Below are 23150 nucleotides of genomic sequence, written 5' to 3' on the forward strand. Positions count from 1 at the left end.
TTGCGCCTCAATTGTCCTTGGTCCATCGATCCAGCCTGTCCAGACCCCTTTGCATAGCAATAGGCACTACAGGAGAAGAAAGACAGACTTAACATTTTGCACATAAAGACATCCTGTGGACACTCAAGAGCTACCTGAAAAACTCTGGAAGCCTTGGACCATATGGATCTTTCATCAGCAGAAACTCCTGCATGATCAAATCCTTCTCAAAGGAGAATCTGTGAGAGCCACAGGAAGTGCCAGTGGCTGTCTCAACACCAGGTTCTCCTGCACACAGACTGTGGACACTCAGGGCAGTGGTAGAAGCAGGATCTCCACAGAACTGGCTTCACCCATAGGTGAGAGACCAAGGGTATGTCTATATGGAGAATAATCCTCAACCCCTATTGTGAACGCCGGATCAAATACTTCCTCTTGGAAAAGTACAGATATACCAGGAGTACTCATTGTAGTTTCTTCCTTATTATATAGCTAATCCTACACCACACATCTTTCTGCAGAAGGATGTGATCCTGACCTGAATTAGCTATAGGCACAGGTAACACTTGTTGCTTAAACACTAAACCTCAGACAACTGAAGATGAGAGTGTATCAGTTTTACATAATACTTGAACTAGTTCTATTACCACATGGTGAAATATAGTCACCACCTTAAGGATATATCACATGGAAGAAAGTGGATAAAAGGCTGTAAGGATGCTTTTAAGTCCACGCAGTCCCACAGGTAGACAGCCAAAAGTCTACAGGTATGCACAAGAAAACTCCATCCACAGCCCCAAATGCTTCAAAGCTTTTTTTTAAGTGATCATGGTGCAGGAACCAAAACTCCTAGAAAGAAAATCAGAAAGGCAGGCTCGGGATTCCCTCTGATATAAAATCATACTATACCTCATGCCATCTTTGTGGAACTTGCTGACACGGGAGATTGTGGAGACAGACAGCATTGTCAGATTCAGAAAGGATCATGCAAATTTATGGACAGTAGGTCCGTAAACAGAAAGGGAACAGGAGGGAATGCACCCTGTAACATCCCTCATCCAACTGTGGATCCAGTGCAATCCAATGGGAATGGACCAGGGAAAATGACTAAGGCTGAACAATCTTATTAAATAGCAACTACAGTTATCCTTGCTGCTGGAGAGAAAGTGTACTGGGAAACACAGCTGGTCTGATTCTGCAGAGCATTTAGAGAATCTATGCCCTTCTTGATAGGCACTTAAAATCTGTACTCCTTGCAACTGCATCAGGAATCTGTGTGACATTCAGGAGACAGGCCTCAAAACGATTGAAGTCTGTGACCGTGTTTTCTGTACTGGATAGAGCTGTGTTAACATTGATATAACAGGCAGCCCTAGAGTTATTTCATTATTTAAAAAGTCTGAAGAAAACCAGCATTGTAGTTTTGTGTTCTTTTATCCAGCTCCCGTCTGCAATGATGGTGGAGTCAGGCACCAGTCTACTGCTTAAATCTAGCATCTCAGCCCTGTCCACCCCCACACTGCTGTTCCCTAGTGCATACTTGTGACAAACTTGGAACAACATCTGACCTTTGAGGCCTCTATCCACTTCCCTGCTGCCTGCCAACAAATTCTGGCTAACACTTAAAGAAGATATCTCACCACTGACCTGGCACTGTGAGTTACCGGCCTACAGTGAGGCCCCTGCAGTTTAGTAAAACAGTGCCCCAAATACCCCAGGATTCCTAACCCTGCACACTCACACCCCCTGTTCGTCAGAATAGTACAACTGAGCTTTATTATTGCATCATTATTAATTTGAAGTATGTGTGCTCTCTTGCCTTCAAAAATAAAAGAAAAAGTCTGAATTCAAACAGTTAGAAAAGGGCATGGGAATATAAATAATCAGGGGTAACAGTCAAGAGCTTTCTGTAAGTGCTTTGTCATTTCAGATGAGTTGATGGAGGGAAAGTGACTGGTCTCACAAGTCATCTTAGGACTTGCTACACCTACATCTAGATATATATATATATACTTTTTCATATTCAGGATGGCTGTCCCCACTTTAAGCCTTTCTGAAGATGTTGCTAAAACTTTGGAGACTGTATATCTTTATGTAAGATATTTATGAAGTTAGTGTAAAATTTAGAAGCTCTCACAAGAAAACCACCTGGCATGTTTAACAAATTACAGTAGGACTGGGTGCTTAAGTAGGTACCATTGATTTTAGGATACGTCACTGCAAGGTTTGGAAAGAGGAAACCTAGGTCATTTTCCTACAGAAATCTCAAGTTTAGTGAGTGTCTCAGAAGATCACTTGGGAAAAGCAGGGATTATGTCAGATGTCCTGGGCTCATGTTGATCTAGTCCAGTTGCAAGACTTTTGGTGATGAAGACAATTTCTCCAGTACTTCCGTATGCTTGCCATGAGAAGCTTTTCCCTAATATCAAACTTGAATCTTCCTTGCTGCACCTGAGCAGATTTTGCTCTACCCACCACAGACATGAAGTGCTCACACATATGAGCACTTGTATCCTACCTCCTCCCTCAGTCTCCTTCCTGTCTCTGAGACGAAAGAAGCCACTTCATTACATCCTTCACTGAGATAAATACTGTTAAGAGCTCTGATTGCCCTCATGAGTGGTCTCAGATTTCCTCTCTCTAAGCTGTAAATGTCTCTAAGCACAGCACCCAGAACAAGGCACAATATCCAAATCAAAACCTTATCAGAACTGACTGTCCTGCACAGGGCTGGGGCTCCTTCACACACAGCCACCCCTCCATTTCTCCCTTGGATTGGGAGTTTTGCCTTCTAGGCAGCAGCTCTATATTGCTGATTTATGTTCAGCTTTTGGCCCATCTGCAGGCTCTGTGTACAGGCACAGGCAGCTGTATTCTCTTGCCTGTTTGAGTTGCTGTAGCCTCAGTGGCAGTGATAAGTAGACTGCTGCAGATTTACAGTCAGTGAACAGATGCCTCAAAATTGCACAGACTTCGCTTTTATTTCCTCTTTATCAACAGACTCAAACTCCACAGGGTGTATAAATTCCACAAACTTCTCTTTCTTTTTTGGACTTTGGAAAAGTGCAGGTCAGGCAGTGAGGGTTCTTTGTACAGGACATTGCTTATCCCTACAATGCGCTTGTGCTCAAAAAACCAGTTTGTATTCCCTCAGGAATATACAGTTTATACATAAATACCTCTTTCTTATTTGGAAACACTCCTCAGTCTGTGATTTCAAGAGGAGTTCAGCTACTCAAATGTGGGTCTCAGTATGAAGATAATTGGCCACACCAAGCAATGTGCAGTAGGAGACTCAGGACTGGGAAGAAAAGTTGGTCTGCTTTGTAGTAAGTGGCATTAGATTTACACATCTGGAGTTTAAATTCCCAAATCCAGCAATAAGCACAGGAAAAGCACTAGGGCAACCGTGTTTCTAGGAAACTATTGACAGTTGTTCAGTAGGTAGGAACAAGCAAGGAAGAAATGGTTAAGGAAGCTCAAAAAACCCTCTTAGAGCAAAAACCTACCAAAAAGAAGTAAAGGGAAAAAAAAAAGATAAAAGAAAAAATAAACAAAATTAATATCTCTGAGAAAAAGTGATACTACAAAAAAGATAAGGCCTGGTTTTTAAGTTATTCTTTCAATAATTAAGATAATATTTCTTGTAATATATAAATAGGAAAAAATTGAACTGTTTCAAATATTCTACACTCTTTGAATACAAGAAAAGGAAAAAGTAAAAACATTTTTCATCTGAAAGAGAAAACCTGAAACAATCTCTACCAAAATACAAAACAGGTACTTTAAAATTACAGTAGTTGTTCACTGCCAATTTTAAAGTTACAGAAAAAGGTTTTCTTGCATATTTTAGCATTAAACCTTTTCACTATGGTAATTCCATAAAAAGTGAGATATTAACAGGATTCCTTATATATACATATACGTAAAACCAGTTAGTTGTTAGAAGACACTTCTTTTTTTAAGTATGTAAATCAGAAACTTGTCTAGAGTTAAATTTAAGAGGTAAAAAACCTTATGAAACTCAATTGTACATGCTTGCCAATTTAATTTCTTATTGACAAGTATTATAGTAATAAAACCTAGCCATAAAATGCACCTCTAAAGAAGCCAAATAAAATTAGAATTTTTTAAACTAAAGCTAGTGTCATATTTGGTCACCTCCATTAGCCTGAACACCCATGAGGTTTTTGATGTGCAAGCACAGCTTAGGCTGGCCCTGCAAGTGCAGTTGCTGACACCCACCAGCCATGCAGGCTAAGTTGCTCTTTAAATCATTCTCATGCCACTAAAAGATTACTCTGCTATGACTGTGGCAATGCAGAACCTGCTTTACAAAAAGGTAAATCATCCATACAGTGGAGTTGGGCAGACAACAGAGCAGGAAGACGGGGCCACTTGCATTTCGATGAAGCTAAACTTCCCTCTTCAGTGATGTCTTCTTCAATTCTTTTAGCCCTAGCTGCCTGCTCTCCACTTTCAGCCTTTTTTTCAGAGGAATAAGCAGTGGAGTCCAGAGAATAAGCAGTGGAACAGAAGAGAAGGAAAAAGACAGAACCAAGGATGGACTGGTGACTAACCAGTGAGCAGCGCATGTTTGCTCCTATTATTTTAAATAAACTTTTTTAAAAATACATGCCCCTGAAATGCCCACATTAATGTAATTGATTTACAGGACGCCTCTAACCACTAGATCAACAGCCCACAGAAATAAGTAGTCATTACAAAAGAATGTTTCAGTATTCCTTGCACAGCTATTACTATTCTAACATTAAGGAAGAAAAGCATTCACTCTTTCATTCAAGGAATTCGGCTACTAATTTTTTTCCTGCGAAAACTGTTTTGCTGAAGATACCAAATCCTTTCCTTGACTGGAAATTACCTCAGTATTGTCTTTATTAAAAGCTTGTTATTTAAACCACTCTGGACAACTGGCCTAGCAGAATGCTGTGTCGGTGAATCTAGTTCAACACACAGAGCTCCTTTAATTAGGGAAAATGTGTCTCATGGATAAAATCAAATTGTGCTAATAAGTCTGCTCCAAGCATTAGGTGAAGAGGATCTCAGGGCAGACCTATTTCAGGCAAACTTTAATCTTCATCCATCTTATTGCCACAGATTTAAATGTAACCACATATATCATCAGAAATCTTCCCCTCTATTAAAAACTAGGCATCAGACATTGATTCATTGGGCTATACTGATTCAATGATGGAAGCATCAGCAATCCATCTCAGAAAGGGAGCCAAAAGCATAAGGGATAGTTCAGCTTATGGGGTGTTGCTGTTAGAAAACTAAGAATGTATGTCAATCAACCCCAGACTCCAGTGTGTGGGGAGAGAGGGGAACTTGAATACCACTACACAGAATGATGTGGTCCTACCGCATACTCGAGCTTGTTTGGTTTACTGTAATACCCAATCCGCCAGTATTAATTTCTTAATGAAAAACTTGCATCTGGGAAACAACATCAGCATCAAAGTGACAAAATCCACATCCTGCTTAAATTTCCTTCACTTGAATGACATATCCATGGAAAATCACTGCAAAACAAACCAGAGCTACAACAGAAGCAGACAAGAAAAAAGTACTGTGTTTATTAAAACTAAAAGCATGTCTTTTTTCCAAAGAAGCCAAGCCAGTATCTTTGCTACAATCTACTCAATTAGAAAAAAGAACCAAAAATAAGAACTAACACACAAAACCAACCAACCAAAAACCCCCAATCTCTCCCAAAAAAACCCCATCCCCCCAAAACCCCAACCCCCCCAAAAAACCCCCCAAAAAACCTAACACCCAACAAACAACACCAAAATATATATAAAAATATCAACAACAAACAAAATTTCCCCCCAAGCCCCATGAAACAGAATCACACAGGTTTTCTGTTGAAACTAGAAACCACTGTTCTGTTGAATACCTTTGATAAAGAAACAGGTCTTTCTGTAGTAGAAGTGAAAGAGTTAAATTCTAGATATCCTAAATACCTCCACCTTTCCCTGCTGCTGAAGCTGTCTGCACATAATTTGAGAAAGTTGAATTAACGGAAAAGAATACTGTATACATAACACGTTAAACTATGAGTATGAAAAGAATGTATGTGAAAATCCTGCATATTTTCTGCTTGCCTTTAATTAGAGATGGATTCCTGATCTTGATTATCCCAAGCAGAAAATCAAGACCAGTCCCTGAAACCAAATAGTCTTCCCTTTTTGGGCCTCCTCTTGATTTATGTAGGGCTTTAAACAACACAAAAAACCCCCAGAGCTGAGGTTACTGTTCTTTCACATTAGTTGCTTTTTCTGAGGCTGTAAATGGGCCTATGCTTTACGATATTTATTTCTTGTTATGCCTTATATTCCAAGATAAGAGAGAGCTGAGAAAAACCACTACACAAAGTGATACACTTTCAAAATCATATTTTGTTAACCATTTTATTATCTTTTGATTAGGAGTCCTCCCATTTTAAGATGCCCCTCCTGACAACCCATCTTTTTGGTTTGGATACTACTATGCCACTTTTAAGACAATTAAATCCATTGTGGAGTATTTTGTGATAACTGCTCTTGGCTCATTCAAAGTAGCATCCAGATACCTCGAATAGCTTATTTGACCTAGCGATGCTTCAGCCACTTTGCCACAGGAACTAAGGCAATGGTATTTTGGGAGAAGCTACATTTTCAGATGTGACACAACAATATGTCAAAGTCAAAATTCTGAAGTAGTTGCTTGTGTGGTTCACAGCTTGCAGGGGGAGAGATAAGAATAAGGTAAAAGGAGAAAGGGAAAATTATAATGCCAAGAATAAATGGCATTAACACTGTGAATTAAAGGGTTTACCATCACACATTTTAGCTGCATGTTCTCTTCTCACACGTACAGAGAAAGATTTGAGGTCTACAGCTCCCTCACAGAACCTTGAAAGATTTAGAGTCCTCCTTCTGCCCCGCAGCTACATAGAGGAAGACAGGGAGGCTGAAACCACTCTCTGTTTCTTACCCTCTTAGGCAAAGCAGCCATTGTCCCTACCCTTAGGAGGAAGGAGAGACTGGCTGATCTCAGGAGAGACTGACTGACCAAACTTCACGATCATCCAGCCCACTGGAGGGAATGCTGCATGGAAAATGTTGACACAGGAGCAGAGGGAATGCAGTGTGACCAAAGCAGGAAATTCAGCCCAAGTCAAGACAGAGCAGAGCCTGCTTCTGTGGGTATCAGGGCCTACATTGCCCTGAGGGTTGCAATGGTCTGGCAGGTTGCTAAATTAGATGTATGTGTTGGGTTACAAAGCCGTCACAAAAAATATCCAAGTCTCAACTCTTTTCCAAAATGAGTGAAGGTAGCAGGTCAGTAAGATGAAATGCTTACACCCTGGTCAAGTTCTCATTAGCTGAATAGTGAAAAGCAGAAAAACCTGCTTTTATGTTTTCTCCTAAAGCCACAGGCTAACACATCACTGTATGGCACCGACAGTTTCTAAAGTTATCATGAGATCAGCCATTATATCTCATCTTTGTTTTACAACTTTTTCATCTGTTTCACATTTCTTGTCTCTTTTACACGGTACTTTTAATAGAAATCTGACCACCATGACTACAGTACTGTACTGTACAATTAGCTTGGGGGATATGGATGACTCATCAGCAAGAACATGTGAGGAACACAAGTCCCAGCAGACTGATAGAGTCTTTACCTGCACAGCAAGAACATGTGCACAGACATGATAATTGAGAAGTCTGTATCAACTGCAGAGCATGCAACTCTCCTTGGCTCAGGTGGCCATATTTGCCATTCCGAGGAGTCAGTTTGAGTGGTTTCTTCTGAAGCTCCACACACATCTGGAGCCCAGCACTCATATGTCATTACTGCACCCCTGAATTTTCTATGAAGTCGTTCCCTTAATTTAATTTCAAAGCCCTGCAGGACTAATTACCTGACCAGTAAAGAAACAAGCAGATAATTCTGCATACAGATAAACATTCTTACATGTTTTTTTATTTGAAAGTGACTTCCAGTTGAAATTGCTTTAATTTAGACTGTATTTCTGTAGATCTTGAAAACTCTAACACCAGATTCTCCCTCAATTACCTTTTATAAGGTAACTAGCACCATTAATCACATCTAGGTAAATCCAATAATCTTGCATAGGCAAGTAACTGAATACTTACACTGTCTGTCACTCCCTGACATGCATATTACTTAGTCACTTTACAATATAGCTGTGTGGAAAAGCTTGTATATGATTAACATTGCTCCTCAGGGATGGAAGAACAATGTTTTACATAATGACTGACACAAAGAAAGGGAAAAGATTTATTTGGAAAGTTGTGATGGGCAAGGGGAAAATAACAAAAGTATATTGGAAAAGGGAAGGCACCAGTCACAATCTTCTTTCAAAGTAAAGTTACTATAATCATTATGAAATCTATGCATGGAAGCTGTAGACTATGCCTGACTCCTCTCATGGGCTTACAGAAACACACCATACAGCAGAAGGAACAGGAGAGTGAAGAAGCACTGCAGAACTGCATCTCAACTTTTATCACCCTGCAAACACTCAAGACCAAGCTGGACAGGGCTCTGAACAACCTGATCTAGTTGAAGATGCCCCTGCTCATTGCAGGAGGGGTGGACTAGATGACCTTTACAGGTCCCTTGCAACCCAAAACAATCGATGATTCTATGATTCTGCTGCAGGTCTCAAGGACACAGCATGATCTCAAAGATGGATAGATCTGAGTATTCTAATTGTATTTTCGGTGTTTCTCTTACATGAAAAGAAAAAAAAGGTGTATCTAAGAAATGCCAATGTCATAGATCCTTATTAAGGCAGAGTTTAAATTATCAAGTGGTATTCTGCACTCTTGAAGCATTTGTGAAGTGATTGGTCTCAAACTCAAACCATCTTTTTTGAATGATTCCTGTAATGCACATACTTGCTTATCTGCTTTTGAAATCACATTGAAATGAACTGCATTCACTGAGCTACAACAAATGCCAGAAAAAGCTAGAACCTAAACTGTATAGCTTCGTTCTTAGGGACATGTTTCTACTTAACATCCTGTACTAATATGATTTTATTTTTACCTAGACGCTTTACTTTGGAGCAGCAGCACTAGAGATCAAAAGGAACATTAAGAGAAGTTCTCATCAGAGACTGTTTGTGATGATCTCAGTTTTGCTTTGCCCTTAATTACCAAGGAAAAATAGATTATTTTAGTACGTTTTTGTCATGCTGTTTGAAGTTACAGCCTGTCATTAAGATCCATAAGAGTGCAACAGAGTACACCAAAATCAATACCACACTTTCATTCAGGGGAGTCTGGTGTGTATTTACGTTGCTGTAGACTCTGATGCTGTGAAAGCCTGCTGACTGTAATAAGAGTGGAGTTGGCACACTGGTACAGGTCTTGGCATTTCACCATGGAGCCCTTGCATATACTCAATGCTCTTGTGCCAACTTCCTCTGAAGGAAGTGTATCTCTTGACAGGATCACTTTTTCCTGTGAAAAGGGAAGAGAAGAACATGGTGAGGTTTTACACGTAGACATGTAGTCTCCTCACTGACTCTGATCAACTTCAAAATATTTGCAACTTGGAAACAAAAAAATTCCCTTCTTTGCTCCCAGGAAGATAGGTTTGATACAAGTAAACTGCACTGAGAACATTCTGAGAACATCTACAAAATTAGGGAGGCAGGAGCATAGTGTCTTGATTACAGATAGTGACTCTAATGTAGGAGCTGTCCCGAGACTAAGACTTGTGTGGACTGAGGTGCTTATGGTCAGTGCCAAAATGAAAACAGGGTGTGTGTAGGTTACTGGGGTTCTGGGGGTCCAGTTGGGACGGCCGGACGTAGACGGAGACGGATGGAGACGAGAGATCTCTATAGACAGGTCTTGGGACACAGTCGGTTTATTGTAAAGGGCGTGGGTATTGGGGCACTGCTCAGAGCTGGTAGACTCAGCTCTGAGCAGGCCCAAGAGAGCAAGAGAGTAAACAGGTGAGAGAGAGAGTGTAAGAGCAAGAGTAAGAGCAAGAGTAGAAGTGGAAGAGAGAGAATGAATAGAAGAGAGAGAATGTCTGAAGTCCTGGTTACAATACAATAAATCATCTTCTGTACTGAATATTCTAATTGTCACTAACCAATCTAATACAAGATACAAATCCTATAGCATTTACATACAGCCTATAAGAGTTCTTATATTACCATAGAGTGTTACATCTTAACTTCTAAAAACTACTCTTCGGACCCCTTCTGCTGAGCTAGTAGGGTCTGCTCTGACCCTTGGACCTGTTTGCAAGCAGAGGGTATTGTTCCATCAAGAGGGGATTACTTCAGTGGCCATACCATTGTTTTCTAGTTGTTCAGTAACTAAGACCTGGTATTTCAAAAGTGGCTTTCATTTCGATGTTGCCTGTAGTTTTCATATTCCCAAAATCTTTTGTCAGGCAATCATATTTCCAAGGCTTTCCTGTTTCATCTTCCCCAACAGGTGTGAAATACAGAACTTAAACACAGAGGTTAGGGACGTGCTGAGCTGAGCCTCTATGGATTGATTAACATTTTCCAACTTCAGTAGAGTGTAGGGGCACATTTTATTAGAGATGTTGGTGGGGTAACACTGTAGGAAAGTTTAACCTCAGTTACATCTAGACAAATCAACCAGAACATCAGATTAGAAAATGATGAGTCCACATAATTCACTGGGGATATATACTCTTGAGTAGCTGCTTGAGATGACCTCCAACAATCCCACTGAAGGAAAAAGCTCACCTCAAATCCTACACAGGTTTCAAATTTAATTCAAATTTTCTTTAGGTGAGGGAAAAATATTTCTATTTAATACTGTTAAGCAACTATTTACAGTTAAGCATCTGTCCCTCTATAAAATAAACTAGCTGATAATCATGAGAGAAAAGCAATGACTACACCTGTGAAGATATTCTCAGCTATAAGCAAAACAGGGTGATGTATATTATTAATGATATATATTTTAAGAGTGCCCAGGACGAGGCAATCTAGAAGACTTGGCAAGTGAAAGTAAAGGTCAGGAATCTGACTCAAGCATGCATTGATGACCTGCTGGCAATATACAGAACATGCTGTTTTAATGAATTCCACTGCTGGAACAAAAACTTGGTACAACCAAACAAACGAATTTGTTTAGCACAGTTGTGGGCTTTTTTGTAAACTATTCAATGGGGTGAGAGAAAAAGAGTTCAAAGCATACAGTACGGAGATATCATTTCCACTGAATAAATCCGATCTAATAATCAAATTGCCTGATTGATCTAGTCCTGAATGTATGAAGGCATTACCTAAATTTATTTTCTATGGGTTTCTTTACATTTTAATTGGCCCTGGAACTCTTTTTTTTTTTTAGCAGGATAAAAATTTAAATATACTGTCATAATATCCCTTGCATAAAAATCCTTAAAACTCAGAAAAACCTTTTCAACAGCCTTGTTTAACCCACAAGAGCAACACAAGAGTAATGCAGAGACTCAGCAAAACAGTGTCTAAAAACTGGCAGTGTGCTGTGCAGTACTTCACAGCCTGAGGTTCTGGATATGCCATAAACCTATTCCAGGGTTACTCAGAATCATTGTCGATTGAGTCACACAGATGTAAATTTGCAATGCCCACAACGGCCAGGGCTTCTCTCATGGTGCAGTGATAAACCCCAGACACACAAGGTGTCTGGCATGCTTGTGTTCAGAGGCCTGATTAGCTAAGATTTCCTGCCGTTACTACCACTATCCAAAATTAAGCATGAAAATTATAGAAACAGGTCCATACTTAGAGTCATCATCAAACTGCTGCACAAAACAAAAGACTTGTGTGAACTGGAACTGTCGTAGTGTTTGGTAGCAGATAGCCAGAACAAATCTGATAGGCTCAGAAACCTGTAATCTTTCAGTTGAATGACTGATTTATCATTAAAAGGGCTGATGTTGCAGGTAAAAAGTGAAGAATCTGAGTTGTTGCCATAGTCACTTTGAATATTGGGAATGTATTTCCAAAACAGGACATTTCTCACCTTCAACAGGCCAAACAGCCAAATTAAGATAAGGCCATGATGATCACAATCAGCTAACAGTTTTGGATAGCAAACAATTTTCATCTTATTAAAAGAGAACCTCTTACAGGTATTCTCAGTTCTTGAATTACAGACACAGCCATAGTGATCTGCGGGTGTTAAAGCTTGCTTTCCTGATGAGTATGCTAGAAGGTAATTTCAATTATTTCAGCAGATAGAGATCTGCCTCTCATAAGAGATAAATCTAAACCAGCACAACACAGATGTTGTGTACTCTGTTTAAAGTACCAAAGCAGTGCTGTGCTCTAGAGAGCGTGATGAACTTGCTGCTTTGCTTCCTATTTTAATCATTATGAATTACTGATGTTACAGGTCAAGGAGTCTAGGGAAATTGCTAGAAGCAATTACAGTTTCAATTTGCTGGAAATAATGAGAACTTCCAACGATTTGTTAACCTACAATAATAGTACTGGCACACATGGACAGCTGTCAGCAGAAATTCCAGGTGGAATGTGTTATCTACTCTCTCAAAAATGATAGGGCTGTCTTTACCACTCTGCACCCAACAACCTTGACTCATATCCCTGCTTCAGTTGTCTCACCTTCTGTGTTTTGCAGTCCTTTTATTTCTTAGCAGCGTAACTAAAGCTGTTTATCACACACAGCCTGCCACTGTTCTTCAGTTGCCTCTTACATTAATATCTGACGATATTTATTCCTTATTTATGATAAGGAAGATATTTAGGCCTATTAAAAGAGCCAAGAAGTAATAAGTCTGTACAGCTACATGGGAGTTTTGATTTTGGTTGCTAACTGACTGTCAAGGTAGATGAAAGAGGTAAAAAAAGGAGGAGAGTGCAAAAAGAGGGCAGAAAGACACATAAAATAAGAGGTAATTACAAGTGAAGAAAAATCAGGAATTAAATGAGAAAACAACAAAAAAAGAGGTCAAAGTTACTGTAAATGTTTAATTGCCTCTCATATGTAAGTTTCCTCAGATTCTGAAGAAAACATTAATACTTTCTGCAATTACATGGGAAAACTGAAGTCCTTGTGACAGGCAGCTTCTCGCAGTCCTGTGCCCTGGGGAGAGATTCTGAGTTTTTTCAGAAGCAGGAGAAAGTAATGTCTATCCCAAAGAAAGGGGTGACATAAAACACTGAATGGACCAAAATCAAGGAATATGCAGAAAAACCTTACGGCAGAAAAACCATGGCTGATGGCTCCTGCACTCATCAAAAGAGCTGAAGATTTTGGTGAGCATGAGGAGACATTCCCTCTTCAGCAGTCACTTGAAAATGTACATAATTGTTGCCATGTCCTATACACCACAAAACTCCTCATCTCTGAGCAAACAACAACTGGATGAACATGTTAAAAAAACGGAAGAAGACTGATGTGCAGGAGATTCCAGTGCCTATGGTCAGAAGGGGCATCCATATATTAATGTCCTGACGGACTCAGCATCAGCTATGTGTGCAGGAGAGAACTGGAATCTGGTGGGGCAAGCTAGTTTCTCCAGAGCAGCCTTTCCCTTAGGATAGACAGCAGAGGTACTTATTAATAGACAGGCCAATCCCATGACAAAACTGAAGATGAAGCTAAGTATTAAGCTTTTCAGGTAGAGAATTAACACAAATGAGTTAACAAAAGCCTGTTTTTTAACCGAGAAAGAGGAGAAATATATTTTTCTACCCTTTTATAACTGTGAGGACAATCAGAAAATGCTTCCAAAATTGATACCATACGTGCAGATTAAAACCAGGCTGCAAGCCAAATCCTCCTCTTCAGTTTCACTGGTGGAGCCCAGCAGACTGCCACAGAGCTACACTGAAGCAGCAGGGAAAAGAATTTGACCCTTTGACTGCTGCATCAAAAGCAGCTAACTTCCCACTGTATGTGGCGGTCTCCATTTTAAAAGCTACAAATGGCTTTGTGCTCAGAAACGTATCGATCTTCTGCTGGAATAGCTATGAGGTGATGTCCTTCTGCCCTGCTCTCTCTGAAATGACATTCCCTCTCCCCTGAGGCAGCGTAACTGGCATTCCTACTGTTGTCCCTGTCTAGCTGTGGATGTGTTGGATTGTATTTGTTGCTGATGTAGGAAGTTCCCCCATTCCCTAATCATTCCTCCAACATAGATAATCTGTCAAAAGCAAATGATGATTTTTAGGCTGGGCTATCATTTAGCTTCTTCATTATTCCACTGGTCCATACCTATAGACTCAAGTAAAAAATGTGCTTTCCCATCATTTTCAAAGTCAGGCAATTCAAATGTCAGGGTTTATCTCATGATCACAGCTGGTTACGATTTATTTTTATGGAACAGAGGCTACATATTGTATACATGAACAAGAAAGTAGACTCCAAAAAGAAGAATATACATTACTTTGCAGTAAAGCTAAACGTGGAAATGCGAACCTTAAGTTAGCAATACCTCTTTATACCATGAAATTCTGGATTCTCTTGGGAAGGACTGAAGACTAGAATATCTCACTCAAATGATCGATATAAAATGTATCCTGACTAAAAAAAGAGGTACTCACAGCATGAAAATAGCTGTTTTGCTATTCTGTACTAAAATACCTTATAACTAAACCTGCTAAAGCAAAGGAAAGTTTTGTTGTTGTTGTTGTTGTCATTTATGAAGAAGCTCACACCAAGAGTAACCTTCATATACAAACTCGATTTGTCCCTTAATGCACTTGGATACAGACTTAGTTCAGGGCATTTGCCCAAGCATTTTAGGGAAAGGCAGGGATGTCTCTAGCTCACAACACACCAGCTGATGCAGAATTCAGTTTTCACGTGATGAATTTAAGAAAATGGGAAAGGGAGAGACAAGAGCAGGAAAGAGCACTTTGGTGCTCTAATGCTATGTCTCTGCTGCAGACATGAAAGCTTCCTTCAGTTCCTTCTCCCTCCTCAGAGCTCCCCACCATCCAGCCCCTATCCCTTCTTTTAGCTGTAGCACATGTTTTCACCAGACCCCTTCCAACTCCCCATCTGCTTGCTGAGTGTACTGGGTTTGTGTAGCCAGGCTTTGGTAGCGGAGGGCTACAGGAGTGCCTTCTGTGGGAAGCTGCCAGAAGCTTCCCCATGTCCGGCAGAGCCCATGACAGCTGGCTCCAAGATGGATCTGTGGCTGGCCAAGGCCAAGCCCATGAGCTACCTTGGTAGCACCTCTGGGATAATGTATTTAAGAGGGGATAAATAAACAAACACTGCACAACAGCAGCCAGAGAGAGGAGTGAGAATATGTGAGGGGAGCAGCCCTGCAGACATCCAGATCAGTGCAGAAGGAGTGGAGGAGGTGCTCCAGGCACTGGAACAGAGATTCCCTGCAGCCCGTGGTGCAGCCCATGGAGGTCCATCCAGGAGCAGTGATTGACCTGATGGGCCCCATGCCAGAGTAAGCAGATGCCCAGGGGAGGGTGTGACCCTGTGGGAAGCCTATGCTGAAGAACACTCCTGGCAGGACATGTGGCCCCATGGAGTGAAGATGCTGAAGCAGTTTGCTGGCAGGACTTGTGACCCTGTGCAGCAGCCTGTTCCTGAAGGACTGCACCCCTGGCAGAGACTCACATTGTTTGTGCTGTTTATGAAGAGCTGCAACCTGTGGGAAGGATCCACGTTGGAGAAGCTCATGCAGGACTGCACCCCATGGGAGGGACCCCACACTGGAGCAGGGCAAGACTGTGATGAATCCTCCTTCTGAGCAGGAAGGAGTGGCCCAGACAACATGGGATGAACTGATCACAGCCCCCATTCCCTGTCCCCTTGTGCTGCTAGGGCAGAGGAGGTATTGAAAATCAGGAGTGAAGTTGAGCCCAGGAGAAAGGGAGGGGTGAGGGGAAGGTGTTTTATGATTTGGTTTTATTTTTCATTATCATACTCTAATTTGATTGGTAATAAATTAAACTAATTTCCCAAAGTCAAGCCTGTTTTGCCCATGACAATAATTGGATCATGATCTCTCCCTGCCCTTATCTCAACCCATGAGCCTTTCCTTATATTTTCTCTCCCCTGTTGAGGAGAGGAGTAATAGAATGGCTTTGGTACGCACCTGCTGTTCACCCAGGGTCCATCACACTGAACCAGACCTGCTCCCTTCTCCGGCACCAGAAACTTCTTTGCAGTCCCTGTGTCTCCACACTGGCAGCATTCAAGGGAGTGCTGCTTGGATGCTCACTGAGAGCAGAGGAAACTTTGCTGTTTTCCACACAGCTTCCAAGATTCACACAGTCCAAAAAGTCCAGCCTCCATGAAGAGCATGCAGTCAATTTTCTCTAAGGCTGAAGCCTTTAATATGCTTTTCCAGAAATGGCTCACCTGAAAAAAAATAAACCACAAAACCAAACTCACCGTAATTTTCTTGTACTACAATGTTTATTCTTCATAAGTTCTATTTTAAGATATGATTAAAGTTTTGGCTAGTCCTGAAACAATGCAACAGAAAGCCCCAAGACAGAAAGTTTCAGATATTTTTTTCTTTTTTTGGCAGGGGCAAAACTACACATAACGTCTCAAAGATGAAACTTAAGCAACCACCAATGACTGCAATGCCTGACCTGCTTAATGTGGTACTGGGGATACAAGAGAAAGACCAGTCTGGTAAAAGAGAGTCATCAATAACTTTTAGAATGGATGGTGATATTCATTGGGTTGAGGGAAAGAGCAGGCATGCTGTATCTTAAGCAGCCAAGCACTTCTACAGGCACTGCAGTTAATTAGCATTTTTGCTGGTATCTGTTCCCTTACATTTCCAGGAGCCTCCTGTCACATGGGAGGCCAGTACAAGATCAAGTAGTCCATCTCTGGATTATTTCTGTACAAGATAAGGTAATACGATCTCATTAGATCCTAATATAGCCAAAATAGTTTTATAAATTTAGTTTACCATGTGTTTCCAAAAAAAGTCATGTAGAGAACATCAATTAAGATGACAGCAAGGCAAAAGAAAGCTTATGGAGGGTGCTTGTAGCTACACAAATAAGGCTTGAATGAGGTGACAACAATGCTTACAATTGATGATTTAGCATTAGCATCTGGTGATCAAAACTTCCATAGAAGGTATTGAAAATAGTCAGGTTTAAGAGAACCTTCCCAGTCTCTCTTTTTTTCCTAGATGGGGCACTTCAGCATCCTTAGCAAGTGCTCTTCCATCCTCAGAGGGAAAAGGCCTGAGCTGGGGTAACGTGCCCAGTTTACCCACCACAGTTACAGATTGTTATGCATTGGTTGGAGGAGTCCAGAGAAAGGCAAAGAGGTTGATCAAGCAGTTAGAAAACAGGAGCTATGAGGAAAGATCAAAGGTATGAGATTGTTTAGACAGGGAAGAAAGAGACATAACCATTTTCAAAATGTAAAGGATAAGTTTGACCAAGATAGGCAGCAATATTGGATGCTTACATATGATTAAATTGCAAAGGAGGAATTTAAACAGTGAGGAGGTGACTTGTCCAAAGCAACTCAGAAAAGCCAAGAACAAAGGTCAAACCCTTTCATGATCCATCCCATGCTCTTGCCTGTAGCCATTATTTTCCAGATACTGTTTAGGTGACAAGCTCTTTCTGAATGGAAGATACCAAATGACTGTGACTTTATACCAAAGTGAAGTTTCTACTGTGGAAGTCTTACCTGAGACTGTTTTATCTTTACTCTTATTAGTTGTTCTTATCCTCATTTGTATTATGTGCATCCAGCTGTCTTTATAATCTCATTTCTTTCCCAACCAAACAACAGTATGAAGAATAGCCAGAAAACCTATTTGTAAAAGGTGAGGTGGGTAAGGGATAAATAAAATGATCTAGCAGTCAGGTTTACTGTAGTCTGTTGACAATCATCCTTCCAGCTTTCAATTCCTTGGACAGCATGAACAATGCTCAAAAATGACAGTGGTGTATCTAATGCAAATGGTACTTGTCTCACTGTATTTTTGCTGCCAGGTCTGAGTTGAGACTATTGCAGTGTAAAACTACAAAATAAGTTTTTAAGATGGGGATCTTCACTATATTGATGGCTGCTCTATATTTTTTGAAAGCAAGCTGTCCATAGCCCTTTTACCTGCTCCTCAGGTACAAATTTGTACCTGCAAGTTTGGGACTGGGCAGGGATGATGCCTGCAAGCCTGTTCAATTTTCTACTGGCTTGGAATTTGCTACAACTTAAGTGAGTCCGAGTAACAGTACGTTTGAAGAACAATCTCAAATTCTATAGCCACGGGATGATAGAAGCCCACCCTGTCAAAGCACAGTCCCACTCTCAGGCACATCACAGATGCAGCACTTCCTGACTTCCCTCACTACTCACTACTCTGCACTGTTTGCAGTAATGGTCCTTGGAACAGTTCAGCCATCAGAGCCATACCATGAGCAAAGCTCTGCTATTCAGCTACATCTGGCTTCTACAATGGGTAGTGAGTTTTTAAATTAAATCAGCATGCTGAGGGTGTGCCAGCTGGACACAGTAAAACAGATAGCATTCTGTTGAACAAAGAAAGAAAAGAAAGATAGATATTCAATAAAGTACATTTGACCCTCAGTTTGAAAACCCAAAAATGAAAGTAGTTGTTTGCAAGAACATCTCAGAAAGAGACACTCCAAAGACCTAAATGCCTGAATTTTCTGGTTGCCCGTGTGGCCAGATACCAATCTCAACACGTGGCAGATAATCTGAGTGTAGGTAATGCATTCTAAATTAAGTTGGCTATCCAGGAAGCAAGTCGCTTTTAGTTAGGTGTCAAACAACATCAAATCCATTGGGAGTTGGAATGCTCAAGCATTTTGAGAACATACTCAGAAAGGAGAACAGTGTTACAAACCAGTCAGGACTTCCATTATTGTATTTTTTTCATTTCAGGAACCAAGCTCTTTTATGAGTTGAAGCAAAAGACTCTGATTTACTAACGGCATTATTTAGAACATAATTTCTCCAAATGATCCCTTGTTAGGCACTATGTGCAAGACGCCAGAATGAAGTCAATGCAGTAAGTCATGAATCATCATAACCACAGTTTTTGTTGTCTTTCTGAAAATTTTCTCAGACTACACATGATTAGTGTAAATTAATGATACGTGTAATTGCTTTTTTTAGTATAACTACCACTGTAGATGGAACATCTCTTAACAGATAAGAGACTGCTGATTGGCAGGTTGGGTTTTTTGGGTTTTTTTGGGGGGTTTCTTTTTGGCAGCGAATAACGTTCCCTTTGACACTGGGAACAGTAAGAGAAAATCATAATTTTATGTATTAAAACTTTACCCCTGTCTCTGACAATAACTATATTCCCTTGCTTTGCATGCAAAACCACTAGAAGTTTGATATTTAGTGTCTCTAAACAAATATTTCAGGTTGTAGGCAAAGGTGAGAGTTAGAATGCTCTTTGGTCTCATAGCTAGCTGCATTCTTAATTTTTCAATGCTTTCAAGGAATTCACAAAATAGAGAGGTCATCCTTGCTCCAGTACAAAGACTACTGACAAAAGACTTGAATTTTCAAGATTTACACACTCGAGTGAGGGCTCGCTCCTTATGTAGGACACTTACGGGATCCGACTGAGATATATGAGCCTACTTCAGGCACAGAGGCTTTAACAGAAGGCATCTTTAAGATCAAACCTAATAATCAGAAAGGATTTGCATATAGCAGCAAGTGACTGTGAGACAGGCATGGAACTCAAGTGGAAAAAAAAATGGATCACAGGAATATCTGAGACTTTTCTCAAAGATGATGTACCCTCTGGCAAATCTGCCAGACAGCTCACCTAAGTGTGCATGCAGAATGCCACATCCTATTGAGATTAATACTCTGCCAAAAGTATAACAAAAGAATGAATAGAAAAAAAACACCAGAACAATTTGCAATACTTTTTCTTAATAAGAATCACATATAAGACAATGTAAATATATCAAAGTTCAAGTTCTGTAGAAACAAAACAAAATAACTCCTCCCTCCCTATAATATCACATTTTGTTTCTTTCCAAAAATCCTGATATAAACACTTTTTTCAGCAAGCAAGGAACAAGCCAACCAAGCACTGGAAAAGTTTTGAACCATGACACTGTACTGATGTCAGCCAGAAAACAGAATTCATCATGAATTAATAAAGAAGGAGGGAGAGGAGGTATTGTCAGTTGGTTTTAATCACTTACAATGAAGCAAAAGAAAAAAAAAACAGCAAGAGAATAGGAACTCTAGATTTTTTTCATCTGATACTGCCAGCAGTGTAGATGTACTCTGTACATCTGATGTTCAGGAAGATTCAGCATCCAAAATTTAAGTGTACCAGGAATTGTCTGGGAAACTGAGCACTTCTAAAACCAGGCCATTCTTCCCCTTTCACTGTCCAAACACATTCATCTCCTGTAATATCCTAAAAATGAATAGCTGAGATTGACATATCCCATACTCTGGCTGCTTCATTGTTTTTTTCTTCTGTGTTGTGGAAGCCACTGTTGAGTGATTGAAAGTTAAATCTGTGTCCAGGTTAAATTTAATCAATCTTAGCATTAATCTCAAATTTAACACAATCACTTTCTAGGAAAAAAAAAAAATTATCTCTAATACTAGGTCCCAATTAAAATAACCTCTCTGGCTTGAACACCAACATTAGAGATGAGAGACCAAACTACTGTGCTTTGCTTGGCTGATTATCTAAGTCTTTCCACTGGCACCTTCTCAAACTGACAGCAGTGGAGGAAGGCATGGGCAGCAACAGTATTGTGGGGGTTGCTGTCGAGATGGGAGACAAGGGAACAGCATGCAGGGCTATGGAAAAGGTTGAGTGTGGTTGGGAATCAGTGGTGTATAACTGGTCCTGACTGAAATGTTTCATAAACATACTTAACTCAAGAAATATTTTGCCATTTCCTCAAATACGCCCCCCACTCTGCACACACACGTCTCTCATTATGGACTTAATGCGCAGTACAAGCATCTCCCTTTCACTTGTGCAGCAAGAGGGCTTCAACATGAAAAATCTTTGGGCACTATTGCAAAGTTACATGTGTGTGTGGCCCTCCTGCCACACACAAACCAGGATACAGTTTACATTTAATGAAGTTTTTAAAAGAATATTGGCTTGACCCTGCTCTTGGGAAAGAGGAAGTCCCTGAAGTATAACAGTAATGACAATTTATGTTGTTGTTTGGGGGTTTTTTCTGCTGAAGAGAAATGCTAAAGCCTCCTAGTCATCATTTTGGACAAATAGCAAGGTCCAGTGTCACCTCAGAGGATCTGTAGTCATGCCATTTTTCTAGAGGGGTCCCTGCTACCTGCCATGAACTGCTCCTCCCTCAGTCAGCCAGGTATCAATCCACCCCCCTTTCTAAGAACAGTGATAACTTCCCTGCCACTCTGCTCAGTTTACTATTTCAGCTTTTTAGAAAGTGTGGATAACACAGAGAGCTAAATACATTCCACCAGGAATCTCCCTTAAATGTGATTCTTCAGCAGCTGCTTTTGTTTTTCAGCTCCCAGGAAACCCATAAGCAGTTTTTTCTGTGCCAGAGCTTGCCAAACACTTGCAGAAAACCATCTCTCTCTTCTCTTCTCCCCTGTCCACCTTAATCTTTCCACTCCAGCCCTGGAAGCAACTCCTGCACACAAGCGGATGAGTTTATCCCAGGCATAGTTAGGGTTAATTGGCCTGAAACTCTGCTCCCTTTTCAGCAGAAAGTCCTCTCAAACTTATTAATGCAGTAAAACCAATTTATATTTTGGTTTGCCCACTGGCCCTCCCTGTCTCCCATGCACCCCTGAGATGGAAACAAAACACTCTTCATTTTTCAGATTTCTCTGCCCTCTGCTATTTGGACAAAGTGGGGAAGTGAAATGCAAGGGGTTAATTTTCACTTTAGGCCTCAGCCAACATGCTTATACATACATTTTACAACTTGCAGGTTTCCCAGTGAGAATAAGCTGATGTAAATAACATTTTCTGCAGTCATCTGGGTCCTCTACAGTGGCGTTCAGCCCAAGAACCTGAGAAAAGATGGAAAATGCCTCCAGAGAAGAGAGAGTGACGATATGAACAGATCTGGGTCTATGACCACAGCTACAAGAGAATATAGGAGAGAAAGTGGGAAGGGGAGATACATAAAGTACCTGATTTCAGGCAGCATGATGCTGGGCAGTAGAAGCAGTGAGAAGAGAATGTGTACAGTTTCTGTTGCTGGGAAAAGGAAGGAGTTCCATTCAAGCAAAGAGCTGAGAAAGCCCATTCACAATGCACTAGCAAGGAGGATTGAAGAAACTTGGATAATGGCGTGGGAGGAATCAAAGTTAGACTCCTCAACATTTTCTGCAGTGCTTCACTTTGAAACTTTCTAAAAAAGTGGAGGTTTAGTATCCCTTCAGAGAAACTATTCCCAGCTTGGTAACAGTAGATACCAAAATAATTTTCTTCTGCCATTTCTTCTGCTTCCCTACATCACTTTCATCCCTTCAAATAGAATGTCAGACCTTGCCTAATTTCTAAAAGGGTATCGTGTATCCTCTCCATGTACTAGGAACTGACACTTTGAAATCCAGGATAAAGACCTGGCAAATGTATCACATATTGCCAGATAAATGAGCTGAATCAGTCACCTCAGAAAGTCTACTCAGTTCATGGCACCTCTAACTCACTACAGTGAAGTTTCCAAACAAGAAACCTGAATCCACATCTCTCACCCACTGAGAAAAAACATTTAGAAGTTGATACACATCTGGATTATTTCTTCCAAGTCTGATTAAACAAATATAAAACAAACCAAGTCTGCTTCCAGGTCCAGCGGACACCCAAGTGAAGATGTTGGCAGAAGAGTATGTCATGAGATCCTGGTAACCCCAGCTCCAACTCCCAATGCTGCCCAGGCTAGTTTTCTGGGATGCATTTTATTTCTAAAAAAGTTATCTTCTTCTTGTGACTCCTACTTTAGAGGCCTGCGTGATTCCTCTCCCTGCAGCCTTTCCCAGGACTGGAGAGGAAGCAATGACATGACAATGTAGGAAATAAATGCAGCCATGTTCTCAAATCCATGCAGCTCAGAAACGGGACAGGTAAGCATTGCCTGCTGCCTCTGCCTCTCTCAGAAATCAAAGGAAGGAGAAGGAGGGAAGCTCGAAGGAGGAAGGCTCTAGGGC

At 40.7% G+C, this 23150-nt stretch overlaps 1 protein-coding gene across 1 annotated transcript in view; it reads right to left on the minus strand.

Annotated features, from left to right (window-relative positions):
* The window catches only part of FBXL7 (F-box and leucine rich repeat protein 7), a 289554-nt gene that overhangs the window by 195134 nt on the left and 71270 nt on the right, over nucleotides 1-23150 (minus strand). The window contains exon 2 of the mRNA XM_048311581.1: nucleotides 16090-16355. The gene's annotated coding sequence lies outside the window, so the exon portion shown is untranslated. The remainder of the gene's footprint in view (nucleotides 1-16089; nucleotides 16356-23150) is intronic.

Source organism: Corvus hawaiiensis, chromosome 1 (genome assembly GCF_020740725.1).
Source record: "Corvus hawaiiensis isolate bCorHaw1 chromosome 1, bCorHaw1.pri.cur, whole genome shotgun sequence".
In the NCBI taxonomy this organism is placed as follows: Eukaryota; Metazoa; Chordata; class Aves; order Passeriformes; family Corvidae; genus Corvus; species Corvus hawaiiensis.